Below are 21592 nucleotides of genomic sequence, written 5' to 3'. Positions count from 1 at the left end.
AAACTAGCCTGGAATTATGGATACCAGCCTACTGCAGACAGCTGTCAAAGTTGTTTCTAACTTTCCACCTAGACGTCCACGTGGCAACAAACCGATCTCAAAGAAAAGACAAGTCCCCATACCAATGGTTTACTCTCAGTCTTATTGGTAGAAGATCCCGACCCATCCCCGGATCGTTCATCCTAGAAAAGTAGAATACCACTTACTTTAGCAATTGGGACCCATCTCACTTTCTATCCTACCTTCCTTAACTCAGCACGTTTTTTCACTCCCCAAAAGCTACACCTATATATATAAGCACCCCCCGCCATTTGTTTATCTCATCCCATCATTGATCATTCCACTCTCACACCTCAGATAGCAGATAACAACATTCTCGTCGCATGGCACTTGTCCGAGAACGCCGACAGTTGAATCTCCGCCTCCCCTTACCGGATTCCGCCGATCGCCCCCCTCGCCTCCCCCTCCCCCTCCCTCCTTCCTTCCTCTCCGCCCCCACCACCCAGGATATCGATCGCCTCTCCGACCTCGAGAAGCTTGAGGTCCTCGGCCACGGCAACGGCGGCACAGTCTACAAAGTCTGCCACAAGCGCACCTCTGCCATCTACGCCCTCAAGGCCGTGCACGGCGACTGCGACACCACCGTCCGCCGCCAGATCTTCCGGGAGATAGAAATCCTCCGCCGCACAGACTCTCCCTACGTCGTACGCTGCCACGGAATCTTCGAGAAGCCGAACGGCGACATCGCCTTCCTGATGGAGTACATGGACGCCGGCACCCTCGACAGCCTCCTCAAATCGAAGGGAACCTTCGGTGAATCCTCTCTTTCGAGCGTCGCTTGTCAAGTTCTCAACGGTCTTAACTACCTGCACACCCAGAAGATCGTCCACCGCGACATCAAGCCGTCCAATTTACTCGTCAACAAGAAGATGGAGGTCAAGATTGCTGACTTCGGAGTCAGCAAGATCATGTGCCGTACCCTTGATCCCTGCGATTCTTACGTGGGTACGTGCGCTTATATGAGCCCGGAGCGGTTTGATCCGGACACGTACGGCGCGAACTACAACGGCTACGCCGGAGACGTCTGGAGTTTGGGGCTGACACTGCTGGAGCTCTACATGGGTCATTTTCCATTTTTACCCCTTGGTCAGAGACCAGACTGGGCAACGCTAATGTGCACCATATGCTTTGGAGAGCCACCTAGCCTGCCGGAGAGTGCTTCAGAGGAATTCAGGAGCTTCATCCACTGTTGCTTGCAGAAGGAATCGAGCAAAAGATGGACTGTATCACAGCTGTTATCGCACCCTTTCGTCGCCAAAGATCGGAATTGAACGCTAGTTTCATAGAACATCCAATGAGATCCGCCGGTGTTTTTCTTTTCCGATGCCGGAATCTCATTCCCCGGAGTTTGTACAAAACATAAGACGACGGGCTCCTTTTTTTTTTCTTTTATTTATTTTTTTCCCTTCGGAATCTTCTATAGAGGATCTTGTATCCTTTTCACGGTAAATTGGCCGATGAAAAAAGAGATAATTACTTGAGATGATTAGTTATTTACAAATTATTATGTCATTGTTTATCACTTTATCTATTAAGCCTTCCGATGGAGCACGAACTGCATGCTCCCTTCTAGAGGATGATCTAGGGCTTCGGTGTGGGGCGAGTTGGTTGTTCTGCAAAACACGAGCTGCAGTGAATCTCATGGAATTTGGGGTGATAATCCAGCGAGGTCGCCTCGATTCTTAAGTTAATATTGTTACGGTAGATTACGAGTTGAAAATGAGAGAGTGCTATGCGTATTTGGGCGTTGGAGGGGTTGATGCTGAACTATCATGAATCTCAAGGAATAGTTTCGAAATCTTTGGCCGGGATAGACGAGGTATGTTTTTGTTTCATTTGGAGGATATCGTATTAGTTTACGATCCTTGTGTTATTGTCCGATCCAGATGGGGAGAGGATAAAGTCTACCGTGCGTGATCTAAGGTCGATTAGACTCTTATGTTACGAATTCATTGGGACTCCAGGGTGACCTAATTCCAACATGGCTATATATCGAGGTGATCCGGCTAACAAGTCTCTCTTCGTTGACTTGTTGCTTTGCTAACGGAACATATCTACGTGTCCCTCTTTTACTAGGCCAAGTCAAATAAAAATAAGGTGTAAACATGTTAATAACTTAGTTCTGCTAATTCAGTAATTATTGAACGATCTTTTATTCAAAAGATGCCGTTTCTTCGTCTGTGATTGGTGAATAGTGGTCAATGCATGTCTACGACGGCGGCCGTTGCAGACACTTTTCAGTTGTGTTTCTGACATTTCGTAGAAGTTCGGATTAGAGGAGTCCCGGTGAACAACTGGTGGTCGTGTACTCCTATACCATGCGCATGTTAGACCTAGGAGGAGTTGTCTTTGTCTTATATGATGCAAGTTGTATCCTATCGGCTATCGTAGAGATGGAATCTCTTATAGACTATCTAAAGATAAGATACGAAGGAAGGCAACCAGAAGATTCATGGGCTAGATCTGGTCGTTGAATGTGTTACTGATCATAACGATCTACGGTTCGTAGGAAAGTCGAGTAATTTGACGGCTAAGACCTGAGAGCACCTGTTACATTGAAAACTCTCTAATCGCTATCACCAGTAACGTACACGAAAATGATGATGGCCTCGAAGGCTCCAAGCTTGTCTCAATCGATGTGACTGGACATCCGCATCAAGCTAGCGGATGCATAAACATAAACCACTAGGAGATACTTGTCACGTTCACAGTTTCACTTTACGTAGATTTGGGCTTTGTGACAAACCATAATGGGTCCCCCATATTCACTCATATCTGATTCACAGGACATGCAATTTTTTTCGGGAATAGTACGGAAACACACAATGCAGAATTCTGAATTCCAGCCTCCTACAACTAACCCTCTCCCCCTATAAACTACATCCTGTTCGTAAATTTGACATCAATTCACGGTTAGGATGCATCCCTGTACTTTAGGCTTAATAAATTTTGATCTGGGCTGATTGGTACTTCTCCCAATTTTTTTTAGTACTGACGAATGGTGACGATCAGAAGAGGACGTTTGGGTGTTTCATTTTAACTTTTTAAATCGTGGGCTTTTTATGTTGGGCCGTGTTGCTGTGACCCAGATAAGGAAAAATACATCTATATCTTCATTAAAGCCAGCCTGAGACCATTGGATCAGTACATTGAGAGGGTCGTCATTGATAATTAGTTAGTAGTCGCATCACTATCTTTGCATCAAAAGAGCAAAAGTTATCTATTAAGCCCATTTATGAGAAAGCAAAGGCATTGGTAGACAAATAAACAAAAAAAAAAGCACTGGTAGTGGTAGACCACTAATCTTCAATATAGAGATTTTTTTTTTTTCAAAATGAAAGCATGCTCTCCACATATAACAAGATTAAGACCACCAATCTTCAATTCCTATTAAAATTTATGTTAAGCAAAATGTTCTAAAATGAATCTACAGTGCAAAAGCAGATAGCCCTCAAAATGGCAGAAAAAACTCTAAAGAGAATAGAGGTGGGTAAGGTCGGCTGTACCTCAACTCTGTCTGTCCCCTTCACTGATTAATGCCCTAAAATAGTAGACAACAAAAAGAAATCAATAGTGCAAAAGTGAAGAAGAAGAAGAAGATAGAATATGAGAGAGGGGGAGATAGTGATTTATCTTGCCACACCGTTGCGACCATTTTTTGTGCTGTGTGTAGAGAGAGATAGTCGAAGGTCAAAGGAAAAAAAAGGGATAAGTGGACTGTGATCCATCTTAGAAATCTGAATTGCAGCCCCCTCTTAGTCTACTAGTAGCCCTCTATAAACCACATGCTGTCCGTGAATTTGGCATCAATCCAAAGGCAGGATTCAGTCCACCTAGAGAAATCTTATCTCCACCCTAAGGGTAGACTGAACTATAAAAACCCAAAATAAAATGGCTAGTGTGGGGTAGGGGTGTCCATGAAAACTGAAAAACCGAACTGGTTAACCTACAAAAAATCGGCGATTAATTGAATCGACCGGTATATATATTTATATGTATATTTTATACATATTTTTAATATATGTCACATATTTTCTATATATTATTTATAAAAATATATTCGTTTTATATATAAATATATACTTATATTATATTTATAATAATCTATCTATATATATATTATATATGATATATATTTATAATATTTATAATATAATATTATATATATATTTATATAATATATTATAAATATAAAAAACCGAAAAACCAAACCGGTTAATAATCGAAATTGACAGACCGGATAACTGGTGGTACTAGTTTGGAAAAAATGAGAAAACCAATACCACCGGTTCAATACTTCGGTTTGCAAAATATGCCCATGGTTCGGTTAACCGAACTGTGAACACCCCTAGTGTGGGGCACTAATATTTTTAGTTCTGCAAGCTACATACATTTTATTTTTCTGCCATGGACCCAACTTTCATTTTGAAAAGAATGAAGCTCATGGTAAGAAATTTTTACCCAAAACTCTATCGTCATTATTATTCTCAACTTTTTAAAATAGCTTCTTAAGGTACTCTCTAAGCCTATAGACCCAAAAGGATGAACCTTCAACTGCATTAAGACATTTCAATTAGGGGTGCAACTTGGGCGGGTTCAGATTGATATGTTTTAAAATTGGGAGTAAATTGCATATTAGTATCCTGTACTCTTAGGGTAGTTTCATTTTAATACTCAAACTTTAAAATGTGTCACTTCAGTGCTTAACTTCTAAAAACTATCAATTTAGTCCCTACCATAACGGTCCATTAGTTATCTATATCAAGTAATAACATATGCAATTTAAAACTTTTAAAAATATCAAAACTATCCTTAGAAAGAACACTGTTCATTATCTTCTACCTTGAGATTGAACAAAAACGGATATTGTTTTCATGCTATAAAAACTCAGTGAGGTTTCACCATGTTCATGCCTCTCTCCACCTTCAACAACATTTCCAATGGATACCTCATCGATGATGCATGTGTGCTTGGTACAGAATTGCTCATTTGTAGAAAAAGGAGTGCAGAAAACGTGAGTGTTTCTTGTTGACAGGATAGTCTGCATCTTATACCCATACTTGGAAGATCTCCAAGTTTTCTGAGTTGAAGGGCCCGGTTCATTCTTCGTAAGTATTCACAGCAGGAAACTGCAAATGGAGGATTGGTCTCTTCCTAGAGGCAAATCCTTGACTCTGTTTCTCTGTGGCTGAAAAGCTCTATTTGGATAAGATGTATGTAGAACACGTTTTAAGGATGTTGGATCTAAAACAACAACAAAAATATCGAATTGAAAAGCTGGAGTTGGTTTAGTAACTCATCCCACCATCCGGGGTTTTCCCAATTTAATTACAGTTAATGAACTAAAAAAAAAAAAAACAAAAAAACCTTCAAATGGGTTTGTAGAGGAAGACACATGCATTGTGGAGGCAAAGGTTGCCATCCTTGAAATCGCTCACAAGTTCTGAGGGATAATGGTGGTTTCAGATTTCTCAGAAGACTACTGTAAATTTTGCAATCACCACCATGAATTTGGTTTAGCTCTGGTTTTGGATTCATTTTTTGTTCTGTATGCACCTTTCTAAAGCTTTTCATGAGTAATTTCTTTTCTTTTAACTGGCTTTTGTGTCCGGAACAGGTGAGGGTTGTCTGGTAATAGCTGAAGTAGCTGAATCCAATCATTTCTTGTAGTGAATATAATCGTTTCCGTCTTCAATCTCAAGAGAAAAGATAATGAACAACATTTCTTTGAAGGGTTGTTTTATTATTTTCAAAATTGACAGACTATTAAAAGAGGGACTAAATTGAGGTTTTTAAAAGTTCAGGTATTGCAAGTTGCAACTGCCCCAATAAATAGCCCTTCTAACTTTGACTTTCTTATTTTTATTTTACTATCAGAACTAAGAATCTCTTATGCAGCATGTCCGACATAGAGATTACTCCCACTAGTGTTAGTATTACCATGTGTGAGTTGTAAATTCAATAATCGACTTTTTACATGTGTCACATTATAATATTTATAAATAATAAATATATTTATTATATAATACATTTTTTGAAGATCGGATCTGCTACTCACACCTGGTGCCTCACAGGCGCATCACACGCACATCCTGTCATGCATTGAAACATCTCCCATAGTTATTAGTTATTATTCACGGGAGATGTTTCAAATGCACGGTGGATGTGCCTGTATGGCGCCCATTTATAAGAGCAGATCCCGTCACCATTTTTTAGATTCCAGCTTTAGTCCAGGTAGTATCTGTCAAGGCACCCTTCGCGCAAACATGCGTCCTTCACCTCGTGTAAAATGTTTGAAGCATTCGGGGGAGTTTAACGAGTTTAACTTCGTTAGCTTGCTTTTTTCAATTCGATCTTCTCTCTTCTTTCCTCTCCTTTCGCTAGAGTGTCTTCTCTTCTATCTCTCTCCCCATCCACCCGGTGACGATAAACAACCATCACCGGTAGCGGGGCCTCTCTATATCGGGAAGCGGGGCCCAATCATCCTTTGCCAGATCGTAAGACATTGCAGACTCCAGTGCGTTCTTCTCGTCATCATGCCCGCCAGCTACGAAAATCTTCCTATCAAAATCCAACGGGCAGGTGAAGAACAAGCAAGACCCCCCCCCCCCCCCCGGCATGTCGGCCCCACGGTGCCATCTGCCGGATATGAAATCGAAAACGAAACACCGCTTTAGACCGCACCCTGTTGAGACTTTGGATTCCCACAATTGATTGCAATGGTAGTGCTGGTGACTCCAATGGCATTGTCGATGGTGTAGCCTCTGTAGACGCTACTGAAGCCACCGATGCTAGTCAGCCGTGTCTCGTTGAAGTTGTCCGTAGCTGCCTTTATCTCAGCTAACGAGAAGCGGCGGCAGCCAATATCAGATGGAAGAGGTAGAGTGTTTGCAATATAAAATGGGCTTCGTTGACCAACTAAAGGAATAGAAGTTTGCTCACCTCTTACATAAAGATCATGGAAAGAATCTCAATTCCATTCACAAAACCATACGTCTCAAAGGTATTAGGAGTTGGCGTGAATATGATTTCTAATAAGCTCAGATTCTTTATGTTGATAGAGAATTCTTTGACCAAGGAAGCTGTTTTCAGAGCCTACGCACTGAAATTACGTAGTAGAGTGTAAGGACCAGCGGAGACGTCAAAGAAAGCTTTAGTTTTGTCGAGACCAGAATAGGAAACTAGATAGAAGTAGAGCCGAATAAATTTGGGACCGGTAGCAACCGGGAATGTGTAGGTGAAAGGTGAGTGGAATATACGAGCTGTTACATACGGGATTTGGGGCACGCTGGAGTCTCGATACAAAGATAAAGCTGTGGAGATTATTGATGTATTGAAACATGTAGAGGTTGCGAAACCAGAACCTACATCTCCGGTCCAATTCCGTCCATCTGGCGATGGCTCTGCATTTAGAGTGGAACCGCAATCAAGGAGAATTTGTTCATTAGGAGTAGAAGAAGAGACACAGATGATCGAAATTATTAGAGTGATGATGAAGAGAGGTGTGAGCAGGGATGGTACAGAGTCGATTCTTATCCTCTCCATGGAAGCAAAACACATAGAAGAGAAAAAGTGACCACCATGAATCATGACAGATACTTCATGCATTTCCACATTGTTGGTATGCTCGAAGTTCACGTTGACTTACCCGATGACCCAATAATTCACAGTTTTTGTTTTTTTGAATAATTCACAATTCATCTGTTTAGATACTTCCCACGTCGTCGGGTTCCACCCGCCAATCACCATCAGATTCCGTCCAACCCCAGCGCACTGGGAGAACAACGGCAAACCGTCGGGAAACCCAGGGGCCGGCGGCAGGCTACTCCACGAGCCAGTGGTAGGCTCAAAAAGCAAAGCTGGTAGGCAGGTGTCGCAGGGTACTTTAATTTAGCGCAGGGGACGCTCGGTTCTGTTCAGCTTGCGTAAGGGCAACGATGGCTTGGCTCAATTCTCCGGACTTCCTCTGCTGGTGAAACTGCACCGACTCCACCTCTTCTTTCCAACCTTTGCAGACAGCCGAGACAGTGGAGAACTGGTTGTAAGGAACGCGTATTAAGCATTCACGGGCAATCTCATTGGGAAGACATGGAACTAGATTCATCTTGATATAACAGAAACACAGAAAAAAAAAACAGGATTAAATCGGACAACTATGACAGAGTAGTAAGAAGAGAAGTAGTTTGTAATTTTAATGAGGAAAATGAGAGAGAAAGAGAGAGAGAATCTCTTGTTTACAAATTGACGAGAGTGGAGGACGCGTGTAAAATGGTTGTCGGTTGCCATCCAAATCTGTCGTCACTGATAGTGGATGTAGAGAAGAAAACCTGCGACAATCGAGCGAAAAGAGAGGAGAGGATCGGATTCGAAAAAATGGATTTTGTATGCAAGCTAACGGCGTTAAACTCATTGAACTCCCCCGCATGCTCCAAAAAATTTACATAGTGGAGGACGTGTGGCGCGTCCTCCTTTGTCCTCCTTTTGCTCGAATGCTGCCATGACAGAAGCTATTGGACTAAAGCCGGATTCGGTACCAAAATATAAATATATTCAGTGCAAAACATTAGGCTCAGTTTGGAAAGATTACAAATATAATGTATAATACAAATATATATAAAATAATATAAAATACAAAATTTTTTATTCTATATATTTGTATTTGTATTCCTTAAATATGGATACAGTATTTCTAAACCTTGTTTTTGCACTGTACATGACTTAGCCCAAGCTGCATTTGACTGTGGTGCAATTGTATTTACACTAATAAAAATACAAATGCATGGATGAAATGAAAATAATAGAAATTCTGGTTTAATTTAATTTGGGGTTTTATTTTAATAAAAGAGTTAAATCTGAAACAAAAATAAATCACAATTTATACTCAAATCATATACCATGATTTTGCATAGAAAAATGAGGGATGGATAGAGAAATGTCGGAACATGAAACGAAGCCTTACGAGAGAACGCTTTGCTAAGTTTGTCGACATAAAACTTACAAAATTGCTAAGCATCCAGCACTGCTAAAGAAAGATTAAGGCTGCATTCGACATTTTTTATTTTAAGGACTTATTCGCAGGCACTTTGTTAATCAAAACCCAAGTTGAAGGATCTATATGCCATTTTCAGTTGAGTAAAGCCAAACTAAATCCAATTCAAATATTATTTTTGGGTTATGGTCATTGTTAACTTTGATTATCCTAAATTGAATTCGAATGAATTTTATTTTTATTAATTTTTATTATTTGTGTTAAATAAACTTTGTTTCAAAATACCGAGGGCCCTTCCACCTTGTCCCAAATGGGGTAGATTTTCTCCAATCTTAAACAGGGTCAGGGAGAGGATGGGGTTTGAATATAATTTCTCAAACCAAATGGTAAACTATTAGAACACCTAAAGTTTAACATTAATTTCTAAAATACCCCCAAAATATGATATATTTTTGGAGGTTGCCTCGGGAAAAGGAAAATTTGGAGATTCCCCATTCCAAATGGAGAGGGTGTAACCCGACCTACCACCAAGGATGGAACAGGGATGGGGAGAGGATAAGCCGCCCCAAATCTGCCCAGTCACCATTCCTAGGAATTTAAATATAGGTTGAACCAAACCAATAATAATTGCAAATTAAATGGATAATTTAAGACATCTAATGAAATATTATGCATGTATACTTAGTTACTTACTAAATACTTGTTGACTTGTTTAAGTATTATTTATTAGGGTAAATTGCTAAAACCTCCCTTTAAGCTTTTGACCATGGCAAAAACTTCCCTTAAAGTTTGGTAATTGAAATCATCTCCCCTGAACTTTTTGACATAGTCGCAAGTAGACCCCTTTGTTAGAATCTTTATTTAGTCGTACTCATTTACTCGTATTTATTAGTATTCATTTTAATTTTCCCAATTTATCATTGTAATTACTTACAATAATTTAAAATGCTAAAAACTTTTTGAAATTTTTTGTTGTTTCTCAAACCTCCCATGAAATTTTTGGCATAGTTGTAAGTGCTAAGGTGGCTTATTGAGAGAGCAAAGGATGATATAAAAAAAGGAGAGTTGAGAGCTCTTGTTTGGGGCAATGGTGCAAGGAGAGGCCATCTGACATGACCAGCCTTGTTATAACCATTAAAAGAAGCCCTTAAGATTAGGAATGTCAAATGTAGCCTATAATGTTTTGTTTGAGTGGGGGGAACGTCTAATTTATTATTATTTTTTTAATTTTTCTAGTTTGTTTGTTTCAATTAAAAGTATTTTTTTAATATGGTATAATAATCATATAAGAGAAAGATTTACATATTTCGACGACCAGCCTGACCTACCCTTTATCTTAGGGTTAATTTCTTAAACTACCCTTACTGTTTAGCTAATTGACAAATTATACCCTTAGTGTTTAACTATTGTCTTGAACCATCCTTACTGTTTCGGACAATTGACTAAGTCTACCCCATTGTTAGTGTCCGTTAATATTCAGTTAAAATCCGTACACATGTGACCACTCTTGATATTTAACAATTTTTCAAAGCCCAATATTACCCTCCTCCGATTTCTCTCTCCCCTCTATCTTTCTCTTTCTTCAATTCCTTTTCTCTTCCTCCTTCTCTGGTTCAATTGGTGACGGTGAAATGCTCAAGCACACCCTCCAAGTAGTAGCAACCTAGTAACTCATTCATCTAGACTTCAAATCATCCGCGATTACATTAAGAATCATCTCGTCTTCTCCCCTGTCAGAAACGATGATGAGAACCCAGCAGTAGAAGCAACCCACCACGTTTTTGCATTCCGTGGACCCCAGAGAATGAAATTGGTACTGTTCCACACTTCCAATGGGACCCTAGCACCGATGACATCAACAAAAGTCACCCCAGAAAGGGAGAAGCCGGTGTGAGTGGAAAGAAACTTGAAGTAAACAATCACTGAGAGAGTGCACCGGTTCTATTAAGCGAAGTGTTAACAGCGGGATGTTTGGCACTAAATATCTGAAAATGATCTCCTTCAGTTGGTTCAGCGTCCAGCCTTTTGGTGTCGTCACCAAGCTTGTGATGCTACGTGCTAAAAACCAGGCTCTTCTCAAGATGCTTGATGTTGCTTCAACTGTCAATGCACTGCATTACTATACAAATGTTCAGCCAAGCGTTAGGGGGAGGAATGTGTACATTCAGTTCTCTTCGCACCAAGAATCAACGAGAATGGATCAGAATGCTCAAAGACGATAAGGAGACCAGGATACACAGCCAATCGAATTCTCTTAGTTACAGTCCATCACCTGCTCTATCCTATAAGTTTTTTCTCATGGATTTGTCGAGAAGATCGTCACATTACAGAAGTCAGCTAATTTTCAAGCACTTATTCAGTATCAATCACGCCAGAGTGCTGTTTCAGCAAGAACTACTCTTCAAGGTCGTAATATTTATGATGGTTGCTGTTAATTGGATATTCAGTTCTCAAACCTTAGTGAGCTACAAGTGAACTACAAAGAATTACTGATACTGTTGCTCCCCAACCAAGATGCATGATTCACCTGTCCACCCTACCCCAGGACATCACAGAGGAAGAAATCATTGACAACCTGGAAGAGCATGAAAACATTGTCAACACCAAGCTCTTTGAGGTGAACGGGAAAAGGCAGGCGCTGGTCCTGTTTGAAACGGAGGAGCAGGCCCCCGTAGCTCTTGTGTGCAAGCATGCCAGTACCATTGGCAGATCACTTCTCAATTGTAGACCATCTAAAGAGAGCACAAAATACGTTAGGAAGATGAGAGTGGTCCTATGTACGGAGAAGATAAGTGGGCAGCAGATCTTCTCTTTGTGTACTGCTGGGATTTGTCTCCACTCTTTGTTGGTTTAGTTTTGGGTTTCTAGCATAGCATTTAAGGGCAATTTTGGGGGTTTAATATCAATAAAAGTAATATATTTAAAAAAATTCAAAAATATGTTAACTTTTTTAAAAATAATATCAATAAAGGCCAAAAACATTGTTCATCTTCTTCTTGCCAATTGTTCACCAGGGCCGCCGCCCATCGCCGTCTCCGCCCACCTTCGCTTCCGCCTCTGGCAACATTGCCAGAGGTGGCGGTGGCGATGCTGGTGGTCATTCCTCTGCCCGTCACCGCCGCCACCTCTGTCTCCACCCATCTCTAGCAACATTGTCGGAGGCGGAAGCGGAGGTGGGTAGAGGTGGCGGCGTCGGACAGAGAAACCACCAGTGCCGCCGCCGCCACCTGCCGACAACGGTGGCAGGTGGTAGCGGACAGCGGCGGGCGGTAGCTCTGGTGAACAAATGGCAAGAAGAAGAAAATGAATAGTGTTTTTGCCCTTTTATTGATATTATTTTTAAAAAGTTAACCTATTTTTTAATTTTTTTAAAATATATTATTTTTATTGATATTAAACCCAAAAAGTTGCCCTTATATGCTATTACCCCTTTAGTTTTCTCTCTGTGTTGCACCTGTTGCTTGAAGCAGGGGCAGTAGAAAATGGGCCATGAAGTGACTGGCTTTCCCTACTTTTTCTTTCAAACCAAACATAGCCTTATTTCTTCACTTGTTGTATATACCTAATACCGTGCATACCATTTTTTTTTTTTTGGTAATCAAAGACAACTTAACTTCTATTCAAACCATTAAAAAGGAAAACAGGGGAGGAAGAGTCTAAACTCAACTCTTGCAAAGCACGCTTGGCTAGAGTGTCCGCCAAGGAGTTACAAGATCTTGGAATTTGATGAAAACTAACAGATTCAAAAGATGCTACAAAGATTTTAATGTCACTCCAGATAGCATTTAGTGGAGAGAAACAGGTTGAAACCGCTGAGTTAATAGCCGATCGGATGTCATTTATAACCTCCAGCGAATCTGCTTCAAAAATCACCTTTATTGGGCCAAACATTGAGGCCTCCATGCAGCCCAACCGTAAGGCCAAGGCTTCTACCATCTTCACCAAGGCACAGAGGCACCTGGATAATCTACCTGTCAGAATGCAGCCCTCTGAATCCCTCATTATACAAGCAATACCAGAGCGGCAGCTGCTAGCTGTAAAGCTTGCATCTACATTAACCTTTATCCACCCCCGGGGGGGGGGGGGGGGGGACCATCCTCTTTGCTGTTCAATATTTGAAGCTGGGTCTGGAGGAACCGGTCGACTAACAGAGGTCGATCTGAGCTCTGAAATGAAACTTCAACTCTTCACAGCTACTTGACTCGGGGTGGTGATTGTACCATTGAATATCAGCCCATTACAAGCTTTCCAAATCTCCCAGCAGAAAACCGAAAAGACCTGTAACCAATCTTGGTTATCTGGCATTTCATGCTGCTGGGTTACAGTCTGAGAAAGAGTCGTGATCCATCCCCTCTGTACGCATTGCAAGGTTGCTAGCAAACCAAACAGCCTTCGCAAAAGGACATTTGAATAGTACATGGGCAACCGATTCATCCTCCTCTCCACAGCGGGGGCACAGAACAGAAATCCTCATCCCTTTCTTGGCCAATAGCTGGTGAACTGCAAGAGCATTGGAGATAGCCCGCCACAAAAAAAAATTATTTTTGGGGGGGATTTAGAATTCCAAACCTTCTTCCATTCTGCAGGCGGCATCTGAGGATACTTATCATTCCTATTAGAGGGTTCAGCATGAGATGGCCTTTGAGAGGATAACTTTGCAACATAATAGCCACTTTTAACAGAATATTCCTCATTCTTAGAAAATTACCATATCAATCTGTCCGCTGATTCATGTAAGCCAATAGGATTCTTCTTTATAGCAACAACTTCCTCCGGAGAGAAGAAAAGGCGAAGGGCTGTGATATTCCACCTTTGCGGGTTTAGGAGAATCAAGTCAGAGACTTTATTAATAGTGCAATTAGTAGGCCTCTCAGAGATCACTCTACCTTCCAAGAAATTTGGGATCCACACATCATTCCAAATATCAATATTTTTCCATTGCCAATCCGCCAGATTAAACCCTTACTCAATAAATCTCTACCATCTAACAAACTCCTCCAAGCCCAGGATGGCTTGGACCCTAGAGAAGTCTCAAGAAACCTGGACTGGGGGTAATATATTTGTTTTAAGATTCTACCCCACAGGATATTGGAATTTTGAATCAATCTCCATGCTGCATTTGCTAGAAGGGTAAGATTAAAACACTTGATGTTTCGGAAGCCCAAACCACCCTTCATCTTGCTGTTGCACATTCTATTCCATGCCACCCACTTAATTTTCTTTTCATTACTTCTCTGCCCCCAGATAAAATTGGACAGAAGCCCATTTATCTTCCTGCAAATTCCTTTCAGAATCCTGAAATGGCTCATATAATGAATGGCCGATGGGGTAGCAATAGCTTTGACTAGAACTTCTTTCCCAACTTGCGTGAGGGAACCTCCTTTCCAGCCTTGAACTTTTGACTGGGTTCTGTTCACCACCGCATCAAAGATCCTTGATTTGTTTGCCCCAATAGAGCTCGGTAGGCCCAAATATCTTGGTTGGCCCTTGCTTTCCTTGATCCCCAGAATTCTTATGATGATTTTCCTAAATTTGATAAGGGTATTTCGGCTGAAACTCACATCTGACTTGTTCAGGTTAATAAGCTGCCCCGAAACTTTGGAGTATTCTTGTAGGACTTTTTTTAATCTGAAGAGCATTCTGAATATCAGTCTTTAAAAATAAGAGGCAGTCATCAGCGTAAAATAGATGTGAGATACTCACTCCTGATCTCTTGAACTTCAAAGGGTGCAAACTCCCCTTCTGAATTGCATCTTGGATTTGTAGAGAGAGGGCTTGAACAGCCAGAATGAAAATGTATGGGGACAAGGGATCCCCTTGCCTGATTCCGCGAGATGGCTTCGCCTTTCCTCTCTGGGTGCCATTTATCTTGAAGGTAAACTCCACTGAACTTATGCAGCTCTGAACTAGGTCCCGCCAATGAGAATTGAAACCCAATTTATCCAATACTTTAATAATATACTGCTATTTTAATCGATCATAAGCCTTATTAAGATCCTTAAGGATTTAAACTCTGAATTACCGATTAATTAGTATGACAAACAAGAAAATAATTGAGAAATATGTGAATTATAAAGCAAATAATAAGAGACCTACATCCGGGAAAAGAAAGAAAACTTGTTTAAGCATAGATGACTGCTTTGATCTAGTGTGAGAGAACCCTTAATGGCAGCAGTGAAGAAGAAAACCGATCCCAAACAGAATAGGAGCAGATCTTGCCGGAAGACGGTGATGGAGTTCTTCCAATCTCTTCAACTTTCTAATGCTCTCACTCCATGCAGACACTACACCCCAAGAAGCACCCTTTTTGTAGAAGAAAAAATAGAACATGCCCCCCTAGAATTCTGGCGGAAAAATGGAGAGACAGAATTTGAAGAGTCGAATTAAATGGACAGTTTTGGTGGAATCGAAATGGTAGAGCATTTACTGTGGCTGTCGAAATCTCAGCAGCCACACCAAACGACGTCATTTATTGTGGCCATTGAATTTCGCAACCACACCAAACTTCAATTAATGGCCATGTAGAAGGCCTGTGGTTTTTAAGAAAATGATAAGCCTCATGAGCTATTCTTACATTATCCGAAATTATCCCTTTCTTCACAAAAGCACATTGGGAATCATCTACTAGAAAGGGGAGGACTTGTTGAAGCCGGTGCACCAAAAAAATTTCTGTATACCGCATTTGTCAAACTTATCGACATGAACTGATTTATCTCTTGAGGGCAGCGACTCTTTGGAATGAGACAAATGTTCGTGAAGTTATAACTATCCGGGGCTGTTCCTATTCTAAACCAGTCCTGCAAGGTTGTAATAAGGTCAGGCCCAATGATGCTCTAGAATTTTTCAAAGAAGATAGCCGAGAAACCATCCGACCTAGAGTCTTAAAGGCTCCTATAGAGAAAGCTGCTCTCTGAATCTCTTCTGCAGTGAAGGGGGTGCACAGTAGAGAATTCATCTCCTCTGAAAGAATGGGATTAATACACTCAAAAAAATTGTTGTTTATATTTGGATTTTAGAAAGTAAATAAATCATTAAAATAATTAAAAATTAACTCCTGAATTTCAGCTTCACAAGTCACCATCTGACCATCTCTATTTTTAATGCAATGGATACGATTTCTTTGTCTTTGAATGATGGTGGTACGATGATAGAATTTAGAATTTCGGTCACCTTCCTAGAGCCACAGAATCCTTGATTTCTGCTTCCACATTAGCTCTTCTCTCTGCAGCTCAATATCTAAACGATTCCGAAGCTGAGATGTCAGAGGTATTTACTGCCTCATGCTGCGCCATCTCTATCACCATACAAGCTTCAAGCTTGTCATTTTGCTTATCCAAAAAAGAGAAACCTTAGAAAGGGAGAAGTCAGTGTGAGTGGAAGTACTACCTACATACTATGACCGAAAGAGATACATAGAGTTTGAATGGTTGATTAGATGGCTAAAAGGACCGATACGGAGGAAGCCTTAGGCAGAGCATGTGCGGCCACTGGATCTTCTCACTTTACGGTGGTGATGTAGAGAACGGAGAAAACACTGTGGCATTCTCATCCTGCCAGTTCGAGAGTAAGCACCAGAATCACTACGGGTGACTGCCATTTCCGCCATTAGCGCCGAGAGGCTCGAGACAGGATGGCGTGATTGATGCTGTGGATGTTATGGGATTAGCTCCAACTGCTCTCTCTCCCCAAGCACAGATGTGTGCAAGCCCCAATCTCTCTCTATTGCACTCACCTCAGCTCGTCGGAAGCAATTCGTTGCAGCTCTGACCTGCTGCGGTGGCCCCCTCTGCAAACAACCACCGAGTTGCAGCGGTGAGATCGGTGGAGCCGATGGTGACAAAGGTGTAAAAGGAGAGAAAAAAAAGTGAGATGGTGACGGTGCAGCTAACTGCGGAGGTATTAAATTTGAAGGCGATACAGATCTGCCGCTGCAACTCTTGGAGGCGATGGTGATAGAGGTATTAAACTTGAAGCTCTAACCTGCGGCCGTATAACTCGTTGCTGCTACCCATTACCGTAAATCTGGCTAAAAAATATATACAAAAAATCGCTTTTACGATAAAAAAAAAAAAAATGTTGAAGAAGCACTATTTTTCGCCATCTCACTAGCGATCAGAAGTTGCAGCGGCAACTATTCCATGCAGTAACAGTGCTCCTTCTCTGTTTCTGACTTAAGGGCAAAACAGACATTTCATAATTCCGTTATGAAATTAAACAAAATTAGCTAAACCAGAATAGTTTAAGAAAGCAATGGACAAAACCGATTACCAGCCTATTGAAAATGGATCCATAGCTACATAATTCAGGGAATTGCAGAATTGACAAATCTCAATTTCACCTGCCAAGTGCCAAATCTAATTCCATCCTCATCTAAAAATGCAACCAAACTATGTATGAGGGCTCCATTTGTAAGGAATACAAATACAAATATCTACAATGCAAAGGCAGATTTATAAATACAAAATACACGGCCTTGCGTTATACATATTTGTATTTAGGGTTATTTATTAGAACACCCTATATATTTTCAAAGATTTATTTAAACTTGTCTGTACTTTGCATTTTACTAAAACACTCCTTATAGTGTGCAATCAATTTATTTAATCGACCTTTCACTAACAATTATTTATTTTGGCATATGAAAATAGTAATATGATCACTTAAACTGAATGGACCCATGGTTATTTTGGCATATGAAAATGTTCAAGGGCACGGACCCATGATTATTTATTCCAAAAGCACCCCTAAACTGAGTGTAAAATGTTCAAGGGTATGGATTCATGGTTGTTTATTCCGAAAGTAGTTGTAATCCTTTTTTTTTGTATAGAAAGCAAAAATGACAGTGGTTGTCTATGTTTTTCTCTAGGGATAAAAATGAAATTTTTGTTTTTAGTTTCTTTTGATTAAATTTGTTTGAATGGATATTAGGGTTAAAACTGTCATTTTCCACTTTCATCTAATGAAAGATCAGTTAAGTAAATGGATTGCAAACTATACGAGATGTTTTAGTAAAACATAAACCATAGCATAAGTTTTAGTAAGTTCATGAAATTATAAGGGGTGTTTTAGAAAATTATCCTTCTATTTACACTCTTTCCAAATTAATTGGGATCTACTTCTCCTAGAGCATGCCTCATAGTGGCATCCCACTTTGTATTGCTCACCATGAATAATAAATGTAAGTATGGGAGATGTTCCTAATATGCGGCCAGGACATGCTGTGAAGTTGGTGTGAGGTGTGCGGGGAGCAAATCCAACCTCTTACAAACTAAGGTGGTGTTTGGTAGTTGTAAAAAATGTGGATGAGATCGTTTTGGTCCTGTCCACAATAAGATATGGTGTTCTGCTATGTGTGGACGGTCCCCTTCCACAAAATAGCGTGGATAGGGGCGAATTACACCCTAATTACTCTTATTTTATTTGATATTTTAATAATTTTAATTTTTAATTTTTCAATATTTTATCAATAAAATAATAATTTTTAATGTTAATTCCAACACAAGTCCGACAGTTCTCTTTTTCAACTCTTTCTTCATTATTTAAATATTAATTTTTAATATTTTTATCAATAAAATACTATTTAAAATATTATTCTTTTATTTTTTAATATTTAAAATACTATTTTTTAATTATTTAAGAAATGCAATTGTTGTCTACATTGATGCCTTTTTTTCAATTTATTTACCATATAAAATACAAAAATTAGACATTTATGATAGACTTTGTGGATCTCACATAAAATGTACCTCATGTAATCAAAAAGTGTGGTATGAACCAATCCACACTACACCTATAAAACGCCACCACTGGTCCATTCCACACAATCTATCCACGGTTCAGAACAAATATAAATTGAAGTGTGGTATAAATTGGTCCATGCCACTGAATGTGATATATACCAATTCACACCCACCACTATCTAATCCACACTACAAAACACCCTAATAGTGTGAACGGCGGAAGCATGTGAGCATTCACAACCATCCGCCCTCCTCTCCTCTCCTCTCGCAGTTGAGACATCTCTCCTCCCTCTCTCTCCCCATCCGCCCAGCGGCCACTTCACAACCATCACTGACAGCGGGATCAACCTCAGGTATTATTTTCTTTGCATCTCTTCTTCTTCCATGAAGATGAAGTGCTAAAAGATCAGCAGATTTGGGCAACAGTAACAGCCATTATAGATGGCACAGGCTCTGTGGGAGCTGCAATTGGGCCATTGTTGACGGCTACATTTCTGCTAAGAGCTGGAGTGCAGTGTTCACAATGCTGATGGCAGCAGCTCTTGTGGCAGGACTGCTTCTCACTCGGCTAGTCGTGGCCGAGGTAAAATCAAAGATTGAGACTTCAAAGTCTCAAGGGATTCCCTCATCAAGAGCACTGGCAATAGCAGTTGAAGTGCAAATTATTTCGACGAGCGAGAAGGGTATTTGCTATTGCTTGTGGTGTGATTGTCAAGAATGTGTAGCTCTGTTTCAGAGCCTTGGATGATGAGATGGAGGGGTGGAGTGAAATGGAGGAGTTCCTCCTCTGCCCTCTGTGGGAGTAGCAGTCTTCTTCTTAGGACTCATTCATGAACCCAGCAGCAGAGCAATTGGATGTGCTGGCTTCCTCCGCAGATTCATTGAGGTCGAAAGCATGTCGAGGGGCGGACTTATCGCTAGGAATCTCGGACTTCTGTAGGCTGTCCCATATACAATCTATGTGCAACCGCTGGATCCTCTCCCGGATTGGCACCAGACCTCGCAGTGAGGATGCAGCATCGAGGTTTTTGCAGCAAGAGATGTTCACATCAACCAGCGTTTTCTGGAGCATGCCAGCCAAGTTCCCCATTCCCATCTCTGTGATGTTATTACAGTCTTGAACCTCGAATTTGGCCAGTTTTGGGCAGCCACGGGAGATGGCCAGCAAACCAGAGTCGGTGAGATCGCCGGTGTTCTTGATGGACAAAGACTCCAGCCCAAAAAAACGATTAGGGTTAATTTTAATGGAGGCAGAAGAAATGCAAAGAAAATAATACCTGAGGTTGATCCCGCTGCCGGTGATAGTTGTTTATCGCCGGCGGTGATAGTTATGAAATCGCCGTCGAGCGGATGAGGAGAGATGTCTCGTCTGCGAGAGAAAAGGAAAGAAGAGGAGGGTTGGATGGTTGTGAACGCTCGCATATATTCTTCACATACGGAGACGTGTGGTGCATCCTCCGAATGCGCGAATGGTGCCCTGACTAGGTGCCTGCATTTGCTACAAACAAAACGAGCTATAAATCCCAATCACGGACTCACGAGCACATCACTAAATCAGCAACACCTAGATTATCAACATTTAATTAATGTATTCATTATTGGCTTTCATAGCTGTTGTACACAGTTTGGTTATGATCCGGGCCATAAATTGTTTTATAGGAAAATGAAAAAATTAGGCAGATTGGTGAAGCTACTCTGGATTTGTGCATGTGGCCTTTAATGGAGCATGGATTGCATGACCTTTTCTTTGTGCTGGGACAAAAATTCAGGTCCCGCTCTGTTTATGCAACTTACAAAATATGCGACATCCAGGGAATCGAACCCCGATCAGCACCGAGGCTATAACACCACTGCACCAGATAAGCCCTTATTCGGATGCGATGGAATCATCAATCATGGCCATAAAACGATTAAGATCGAAGGGCAGAGACCCATTTGGCAAAATCTAATAAACCTACGCATCCGGGGAATCAAACCCCGGTCAGTACCCTGGGAGGGTACTATGATACCACTACACCAGATGCGCCCTTAATTGGGATGTGATGGAACAGTGGAAAGAAAGATCTCTCTTAGTATAATTTGCCAGTTGGCCTCGCCATAAAACTATTAGGATCGAAAGGCAGAGGCCCATTTGGCAAAATCTAATAAACCTGCGCATCCGGGGAATCGAATCCCGGTCAGTACCGTGGGAGGGTACTATGATACCACTACACCAGATGCGCCCTTAATTGGGATGTGATGGAACAGTGGAAAGAAAGATCTCTCTTAGTATAATTTGCTTGGCCTGGCCATAAAACTATTAGGATGAAAGGCAGAGGCCCATTTGGCAAAATGTAATAAACCTGCGCATCCGGGGAATCGAACCCCGGTCAGTACCGTGGGAGGGTACTATGATACCACTACACCAGATGCGCCCTTAATTGGGATGTCATGGAACAGTGGAAAGAAAGATCTCTCTTAGTATAATTTGCCAGTTGGCCTGGCCATAAAACTATTAGGATCGAAAGGCAGAGACCCATTTGGCAAAATGTAATAAACCTGCGCATCCGGGGAATCGAACCCCGGTCAGTACCGTAGGAGGGTACTATGATACCACTACACTAGATGCGCCCTTAATTGGGACGTGATAGAATTACGAAAGTAAATACCTCTCTATATAATGTGCCGGCCTGGCCATAAAGGAAAAACTTTGGATGTCTACAGGAGATGTTTCCAATGCATGATAGGCATGGTTTAAAGTATCGATCAGACGTATCATATCATATCTTTTAAAAAAGACATGGTCCGAAATGCTTGTCCCCAA

General features: G+C 41.0%; 1 long non-coding RNA gene, 3 other non-coding genes and 3 pseudogenes across 5 annotated transcripts; 2 read left to right on the top strand and 5 right to left on the bottom strand.

Moving 5' to 3' along the window:
* The first annotated feature begins 308 nt into the window (after positions 1–308).
* Positions 309–1561, top strand: LOC104612344 (mitogen-activated protein kinase kinase 9 pseudogene; annotated as a pseudogene). Its single transcript, XR_016084655.1, has one exon. The product of XR_016084655.1 is annotated as a mitogen-activated protein kinase kinase 9 pseudogene (transcript).
* Positions 1562–6497: 4936 nt separating this feature from the next.
* On the bottom strand, positions 6498–8164 carry LOC148801086 (F-box/kelch-repeat protein At1g80440 pseudogene; annotated as a pseudogene).
* Positions 8165–10898: 2734 nt separating this feature from the next.
* Positions 10899–11571, top strand: LOC104594739 (polypyrimidine tract-binding protein homolog 3 pseudogene; annotated as a pseudogene).
* A 1291-nt stretch (positions 11572–12862) lies between these two features.
* Positions 12863–20568, bottom strand: LOC148801085 (uncharacterized). Its single transcript, XR_016083545.1, has 2 exons — positions 14753–20568; positions 12863–14677 (listed from the first exon to the last, which is right to left on the bottom strand). It is a non-coding gene; the product is annotated as an uncharacterized LOC148801085 (long non-coding RNA).
* A 372-nt stretch (positions 20569–20940) lies between these two features.
* Positions 20941–21011, bottom strand: TRNAG-CCC (transfer RNA glycine (anticodon CCC)). Its single transcript has one exon. It is a non-coding gene; the product is annotated as a tRNA-Gly (tRNA).
* A 121-nt stretch (positions 21012–21132) lies between these two features.
* On the bottom strand, positions 21133–21203 carry TRNAG-CCC (transfer RNA glycine (anticodon CCC)). Its single transcript has one exon. It is a non-coding gene; the product is annotated as a tRNA-Gly (tRNA).
* A 125-nt stretch (positions 21204–21328) lies between these two features.
* Positions 21329–21399, bottom strand: TRNAR-CCU (transfer RNA arginine (anticodon CCU)). Its single transcript has one exon. It is a non-coding gene; the product is annotated as a tRNA-Arg (tRNA).
* Positions 21400–21592: the final 193 nt, after the last annotated feature.

The sequence above is a fragment of the Nelumbo nucifera genome, chromosome 3 (genome assembly GCF_055504915.1).
Source record: "Nelumbo nucifera cultivar China Antique chromosome 3, China Antique-T2T, whole genome shotgun sequence".
Classification (NCBI taxonomy): Eukaryota; Viridiplantae; Streptophyta; class Magnoliopsida; order Proteales; family Nelumbonaceae; genus Nelumbo; species Nelumbo nucifera.
Note: the sequence above shows the minus strand (reverse complement) of the source record. Positions and strands in the feature narration are given on the sequence as shown.